Genomic DNA, 8666 nt, shown 5'->3' on the forward strand with positions numbered 1-8666 from the left:
TTCTTCTATTAACTAGTGTAGGATGCAATTTGTATGGTGGGCGCATGCATGACAAGAAGGTCAACAGAACAGCAATAGATGTCTTCCGTTCCACCACATACCAAGAACAATGACTTCTGCAACTACCAAACAAGTGTATGTTATGCATTATTTTTTGCATATTAAGTTTATGCTATGCATGATTCTTTGCAGGTTTTGAATTGCTTACGTTAGGAAATCTTTCTCATCTACTTTCTTTTATATATTTAATAGGTTGGCACTATATTAGTTTGAAGAGCTTGGGAAATCAAAACAAGAATGTTGCTTTTGCTACACTCTAAAGTACCGACAAGAATATAAAACTGATGGCGTTAAACTTGGTAATGTGTTCTGAGCAGTACGAGTTGATGCTATGTTAGCAAAATATGATATGCTGATATGACAACTAAAAAAAGATTAAAAATTATTGGTCGGGCGACAAAATTAATTATTACATGACCTTCAACCACTAGTGCAGAACCGACCTTTAGTGCCGGTTCGTAACGGCCTTTAGTGCCGGTTTGCCAACCAGCACTAAAGAGTGGGGACTAAAGCCCCCCACCCCCAGTATCGGTTCGTCACGAACCGGCGCTAAAGTGACACCACGTGGCACGAGCCAGGCCCGTATGCGCGTAGGACATTAGTACCGGTTGGTAACACCAACCGGTACTAAATATTTGGGGGGGTTTTGGCTTTATTTTCCATTCCATTTTTTTTGTTTGCTGGTATTTCACGATACTACAAATTGTACACGTTATGCATATATATAAATAGATTTTCTCATACGTAGAACCGCATATATATATCATCGAACGTCTCACAACCAACACCATTAATTATTCACACATACACATGTATATACATATACAATTTCTCCTATATATGTTGCCTTGGTGCCTCCGGAGCATGATGACAAGTGGTTCATGGGGGCGGTAGCGGGTAATAGTATTCTCCTTTGGGATCTATGACCTGGTCGAGCAAAAATCCGGCTATTTCCTCTTGAAGTGCTAGTATGCGGTCCGATGGTAGGAGCTTATCCCGCACCTCTCTGAACTGTTAAGAAGGAGATCAATATGCATGTGTATTAGTTGTGTGACTATATATCGATAATGGTGTGAATAGTGTTCTGACAAACGTACCCAGTCATGTCTATCAGATCTGCTCTTTTCGGACGCCATCATGTGAATGTTCTCGCAAACGTAGAATGCACACAGATTATTCCCCGATGCCTGCTTCAGGGCCTTTACGAGAATGGAATTGAATCAGATAATGATTAATCAAGCATGATAATTAATTAATGATATTGAAACAAGAATTAAAGAGATGGTAGCTAGCTAGCACTACTTAATTACTTACCTCTGGTCGATGCCAAAACAACTTTTTTGCCCATTTGCCTGGAGTCACCTTCATGAACTTTGCCCATGCCCTGCCCGCCGGCAAAGAAAATTAATAAAGGGATTATTAAATAGTTCATATCAGGAAATGACGAACTAATAATAGGCCGAGATATAGTTAATAATGATTGAAATTACCTGTTGACTATCCCCTTCACGATGGTGTAGTCTTTATCCTCTTTAGTTAGTGAGTCCAGTAATTCAACTTTTCCTTCCTCAACTTTAATGTCTAACAAGATCCAGTGTCAACTGCATGCGCACACGTTTGCATGTCTTAATTAAACCGACAAAGAAAAATAGAATTTGTAGTACAAGACAGTATGACTCACGGGAAGTTGTAAGGAAGTAGTATATCTTCATTGGTAGAGGCGCTTCAAGAACTCTAGCATGCTTTCCTCTACACTTGCTTGATAAACTGGAAGCTTCCATATGTACTCATTAATGGTATTTGGGTCAATGAACCCAATGCCATAGCGTCCAGATTTTTTCATTTCATACATCTTCATCCTGCATATAATACTACAGAAAAGAATATAGTGAGGATAATTACATGTAATGATTGATCAAAATTATCACTACATAACTAGCTTGAGACTTAAATTATAGAACGAAATCACTTACAGACAATAGCAACTGACGATAGACTTGTCGAGTGCGTCTTGATTGTATAACTGAAATAGTTCTGAATACTCAACGGCCAGAGTTTTCTCATGGTAGTAATGCTCATGCTTGACATTCACCATGAGGGACTCCCGATTGGAAATCTTGGTAATGTTCATGTACTATTGATGCAATTCATACATTCTCGTTGGGAGGTCCTTGACCTTGTCTGGATGGACCAAAGGTTGGCCCTAGACATATTTCCGTTTTATTTCCGATTCTCTAAGCGGAGACATGGGCTCGATTTCGAGGAGTTGTCCAACAGAGATCTTGAGCATTTCAACCTGCATTATATGCTCCTCCATTATTACCACATTGCCCTGCTGGGGAACGCTAACGGTTTGCCCACAATAATATTTGGTGCGTGTACTCTCTCATGTGTTGTTGGCACAACAAGCGGGGGGATCGCTTGCGCCGCCTGTTCTCCCAGCTGGGGAACGGTTTTCCCGCATTTTTTGCCAGCTGCTTGTTGGCTCGAGCTCGAGCTCGCTTCCTTCTATAGCCGTGCTCGATGTAGCTTCCTAATTTGACGCTCATAGTCTGAGTCAACAGGCTTGGGAGCTGGTGCTCTAGCCATACAAATGAAGTGGTCAATCGTTTTCTCAGGCACTTTCTCCTTTGGCGGCGGTGCCGGTTTCGGTCCAAAATGGGCGTCCACTAGGGCCTGCACTATGGCTGTGTTTTGCTCCTCGGTCATGTCGTAAGGCCTCTGAGGAAGAGGAGCGAGGCTTGGACCATATTTATATCGCTTGTCTCCGCCTGTACTTCCTGGACTACCTCGACTCGTACCGGTACGCACCATAGCTGCGGCGTGTCTCTTCTGGGATTGCTGAGACGGCGGAGACGGCTGACGTGGCTGACGCTGTGCCGGACTTGAAGCAGGAGGAGTGGCCTGACGCTGTGCCGGACATGAAGGAGGAGGAGTCTGCTCAAGCGTTCGGGGACTTGGAGGAGGTGGCGGACTTCGAGGAGGAGTCGGCTCACGCGTTCGTGGACTTGGAGGAGCGGGAGTCTGCTGACTCGGTGGCGGATTTCGAGGAGGAGTCGGCTCACACGTTCGTGGACTTGGAGGAGCGGGAGTCTGCTGACTCGGTGGCGGACTTTGAGGAGGAGTCGGCAGACGACGTGGTGTCGGTGGACTTGGAAAGATGATGCAATCCTTTCTCCATAGGATGATATGATGTACGGCCTCTCCTAGTGTGCGCTCGCCGTCACCTCCAGCAATGTCAAGTGCTAGCATCGAATATGGCTCCACCACTTCATCAACCATGACACGAGCATAGCCCTCTGGAATCAGGATGCAATGGAAGGTTGCTTCACGGGTAATTGTGAAAGCAACGCCGTCCGCCACCTTCATGGATATGTTCTTCATTTTGGAGTGTAGCTCACAGTTAGTGTTCTCTATGATGTCATCCACAGGGTGGTATGTATCCAGCAGTGTGTCGCCCGGGGCAGAACCAATGCTGCTTCTCTGCATGGATGGGATGGTGCTATCCAATGATGGACGATCATCCGCTTGCTGCTGCCGCTGCTGAGACCCCCTTTCCTGGCTAAGTGAGTCGATCTACTGCTGCTGCTGCTGGAATTTGAGTGCCAAGTCCGCGTGCCTTGCTTCTAGGCCTTGAAGGTGTTCTGCGTCCTGCTTCCTCTGCTCCTTCTCCAATTTCCTCTTCTTCTCCTCCTCCATCTTCTTTCTTGCACGGGACCTGTGGTCGTCATTCCAGTCCAAAAAGCCCTCAAACCAGGGAATAACGCCCATGCCTCGTGTTCTTCCTGGGTGTTCAGGATTTCCTAGGGCGCGCGTAAGCTCGTCGTTCTCTCTGTTGGGCGTGAACACCCCCGCTCGAGCTTCTTCTATTGCGTCAAGTATCTTTTGTTTGGCTCCTTTTAGACTTGCCTTCTTCGAAACCAGGCCTTTCTTCGGGTCCAGTGCCCCCCATGCGCATAGAACCAAGTTCTGCACCTGGGGGGGCAGCTCCTAGTAATTGGAGTGACCCCTGCACCCTCCATCTCTTGCTCAGACTTATCCCACTTAGGCATTCCCACCGCGTAGCCACCTGTACCCAGCCTATGGAACTGCATCTTTTTTGCGGCATTGGCCTTGTTTTTTATCGATCGTTCCTTAGATATTTCTGAATCCTTGAATTTCACGAAATCATCTCGGTGTTCTCTTTGCTTCTCCAGTGTTCCCGTGAATTCTAGAGTCTTCCTTTCTGCAGCGAGGTAGTTGGCCCATACAGTTTTCTTGTGGGTGTTGAATGCAATGGCCATCTTCTTAAGAGCAGCGCCCTTCACTTTGTCCACATCTGCTTTAGTGAAATAATATGGTAGGGTGAAATGTTCCATCAGAGAATCCCAAAGGTCTTTTTTGGCTCTGTCGTCGACCCAAGTAACACCTGGACATTTAGTCTTTGGCTCTTTCCATTCTTGAATGGAGATCGGGAGTTTGTCCTTCACAAGAACTCCGCACTGACGAGTCCACTTGTTTGCAATGTTCTTAGGCGTCAGGGGTTCGCCACTAGGTTTGACGGATTCGATGTTGTACTTTACACCGTCCTTCAACAATCTTCCCGGGCCTCGCTTTGTCTTGCTGTCTGTAGAAGAAGATTTGCTCGATCCGGAGGGCTGAAAGAAGGAAGATCGATTCGTTCATATATCTTAAAGTAAAAAAAATGTGATGATCACCAGATGCCTGCTTATATAAATATACCTCGCCGGTAGTCTTTGTTATTTGAAGATCAGCATTCTCTGTGTCATCATAAACATTGTTTGTGTCATCATAATCAGATCATAGTTCATGACTTCATCAGCTCGGTCGTCGAGATCGAATATCTTTTCATCACCCTCTCCAGTATTGTTCAGATATTGGGAGCCGTCATCTGCTTCATTCAGATCATCTAGCCTGCCAGGGCTGCGTATGATGTCGAATAATTCCTCTTCTCTGTCTCTGCCGGTATTGTCCGTCATAGCTTTTACTTAACTAATACAGAAGAAATATAGAACAATTTAGTATTCAAATCACAATGCATGGATGCAATCAATAAGGAAAAAATGAATCATATAGTACATAATATATATGCATAGTCTCGATTAATATATAATCTCGAATATACATCATCGTCTCAAATAATATATATAATCTTGAATACATTGTCTCGAATATTATATATTGAATACATCACTGGCTAGGTACCTAACAAAGATCGAGTACTACAGAAGAATCTAGGGCGCCACTCGCGGTTCCTGGGGCACGGGCGGTGGACACCTAAAGAGAAGGAACCATCACAGGATCATATCTCCGGTCATCTGCCCAAAGAACCTGCCAAGTAGTGGAGAACCTGATGTCGTCCATAGCAGCCATGTAGTGATGGACGTGCTCGTCTTCCTCCCTGACACGGCGACGCACCACCTCCGGCGGGGCCGGCTACCTCTGCACCGAATGTGGCCCACGTGAACGCCACCAAAGGAGATCGGGGTCGACGATGGGACCCGAGTCCGGGTTCCTCACTAAGCGGCGCGCCCCTCCAGGTAGCAGCTCCCAGTAACAGCTCGGCGGAACCCAGTCCCGGACATGGGTCCTCTGAAGCATTACATCGTCATGAACGGGTCGACGGCGAGGATGCGGGCAGGGCATATCGTCGAGAACAAATACTATATGCCCGCAAAAAGTAACATTAATCTAACATTCTATATGCAAATTCTAACAATTTGACATTAATCTAATTCATCTAACTAAAACTAATTCTAAAATTTCTAACATTTTTGATTATATAACTAACATTTCTATAACATTTCTAATATTTCTATAACTAAAAAACAGAAAAATTGGTAACATTTCTATAAATATTTCTGTAACTAAAAAACAGAAAAAAAAATTATAACATTTCTAATATTTCTATAACTAAAAAACAGGAAAATTTATAACATTTCTATATAACTAACATTTCTAAAAATATTTCTATAACTACAAAACAGAATAATTTCTAACATTTCTATAACTAAAAAACAGAAAAATTCTATAACTAAAATTCTATAATGTGTGTGTGTGTAGTGTGTACATGTGTGTGTGTGAACATGGCGGCCGGGGTGAGCTCACCGGCGAGGCGACGACGGGCGGCAACGACGGGGCGACGGGACGGGGCAGCGACGACGGGGCGACGGAACGGGGCGGCGACGACGGGGCGGGGCGCGGCGACGGGGCGGCCGGGGCGCGGCGAGGGGGACGACGGGGACGGCCCGGGCGGCGACATCGGCGGGGGAGGCGACGAGGGGCGGGGACGGCCGGGGTCGGCGACGAGGGCCGGGGGCGGCGATGTCGAGGGGGACGGCGTCAATCAGGGCGGCGCGACGGAGGGAAGAAACAAAGAGGTAAAGTGATTTTTTCAACTGTTGTATATATAGGATGGACCTTTAGTACCGGTTGGTGGCACCAACCGGTACTAAAGGTCTGTTTTGGCCAGGCCAAGCGGCGGGAAGCGCCCCCCTCTTTAGTACCGGGTCGTGGCACCAACAGGTACTAAAGACTCCCTCTTTAGTACCGGTTGCAGCCACCACCCGATACTAAAGTGGTGCGCTGGCGCAGTGTGGTGCGGCAAGTTTAGTACCACCTCGCTAGTCGAACGGCTACCGCACTGGTTTATAAGCCCCAGTGCGGTAGCTCTCTCGAACTCCTCTCCTAAGCAGGTCTACTGGGCCTACCTGTTCAGTGCTACCCTGTGGGCCTACTGGGCCTTTGCGGGCCTGCATCCTGGCCCAACAGAAGGTTGTGTTTCTAGTCGTATGCAGGCCGCTTTGGCCCAATAGGCAGGCTTTTTTATTTTCTTAATTTTTTTTGCTTTATTTTTTTGTTTTATTTATTTTTGAGTTGTTTTTTGCTGTATTTAGAGTTTCTTTATGAATATTTTTGCTTTAGGTACAAAAAATTACAAACTTTCTGTTAGTGCCGGTAGTTTTCAAATTTGAATAGTTTAAATTTTGAATTATTTGAAATTTGTGTGAATCACTAGTTTGTGAATAACACATAACTACCCTAACTATTATAGAGATTCCCTCCTGGGTGTGAAACACAGAAGAAAGTGAAGATAGTGAAGCCGATCACATCCCGGATCTTCGGGTGTGAAACTTTTTCTTCGCGTGTGTCCCTTTGCACTGTAGCCATGGAAAATCTTCATCATTTAACTGGATGCTCGGGTCAATATTCACTGTGAATGGAGCAATTTCATCAAACTTTTCATAATCTTCTGACATGTCTGTCTTGTCATCCACTCCCACGATGTTTCTTTTCCCTGAAAGAACTATGTGGCGCCTTGGCTCGTCGTATGATCCATTCGCTTCCTTATCTTTTCTTTTTCTCGGCCTGGTAGACATGTCTTTCACATAAAAAACCTGCGCCACATCATTGGCTAGGACGAATGGTTCTTCTGCATACGCAAGATTGTTGAGATCCACTGTTATTATTCCGTACTCCGGGTCTTCCGTTACCCCGCCTCGTGTCATATTGACCCATTTGCACCGAAACAAAGGGACCTTCAAGCCACCTGCATAGTTAAGTTTCCATATGTCCTCTATGTAACCACAATGTGTTTCCTTTCCCGTGTTGGTTGTTGCATCAAAGCGGACACCCCTGTTTTGGTTGGTGCTCTTCTTATCTTGGGCGATCGTGTAGAATGTATTCCCATTTATCTGGTACCCTTTGAAAGTCATTATATTCGAAGATGGTAACTGGCACAGCGAGTATAGGTCATCTTAAATATCGCCATCATGCATGGCACGTTTCTGCAACCAACCGGCGAAAGTCCTCCTTTGTTCACGTGTAATCCAGTTGTCAGACTTCTCCGGGTGTTTGGATCGTAGAAAATTCTTGTGTTCCTCCATATACGGAGCCACCAAGGCGGAATTCTGTAGAACTGTGTAGTGTGCTTCAGTGAGAGAATGCCCGTCCATACATATTATTTGATCCCCTCCTAGCGTGCCTTTTCCATCCAGTCTGCCCTTATGCCGTGATTCAGGGGCACCAATCGGCTTAAGGCGAGGAATAAAGTCAATACAAACCTCAATGACCTCCTCATTTTCATGGCCCTTCGCGATGCTTCCTTCTGGCCTAGCACGGTTATGAACATATTTCTTCAAGACTCCCATGAACCTCTCAAAGGGGTACATATTGTGTAGAAATACAGGACCCAAAACGTTAATCTCTTCGCAAAGGTGAACTAGGACGTGCGTCATGATGTTGAAGAAGGATGGTGGCAACACCAACTCAAAACTGACAAGACATTGCACCAAATCATTCTGTAACCTTGGTATGATTTCTGGATCGATTACCTTCTGAGAGATGGCATTGAGGAATGCACATAGCTTCACAATGGCTAATCGAACGTTTTCCGGTAGAAGCCCCCTCAATGCAACCGGAGGCAGTTGCGTCATAATCACGTGGCAGTCATGAGACTTTAGGTTCTGGAACTTTTTCTCTGCCATATTTATTATTCCCTTTATATTCAACGAGAAGCCAGAAGGTACCTTCATGTTGAGCAGGCATTCAAAGAAGATTTCCTTCTCTTCTTTGGTAAGAGCGTAGCTGGCCTGACCCTGATGTAT

The sequence above is a fragment of the Triticum dicoccoides genome, chromosome 4A (assembly GCF_002162155.2).
Source record: "Triticum dicoccoides isolate Atlit2015 ecotype Zavitan chromosome 4A, WEW_v2.0, whole genome shotgun sequence".
Taxonomy (NCBI): domain Eukaryota; kingdom Viridiplantae; phylum Streptophyta; class Magnoliopsida; order Poales; family Poaceae; genus Triticum; species Triticum dicoccoides.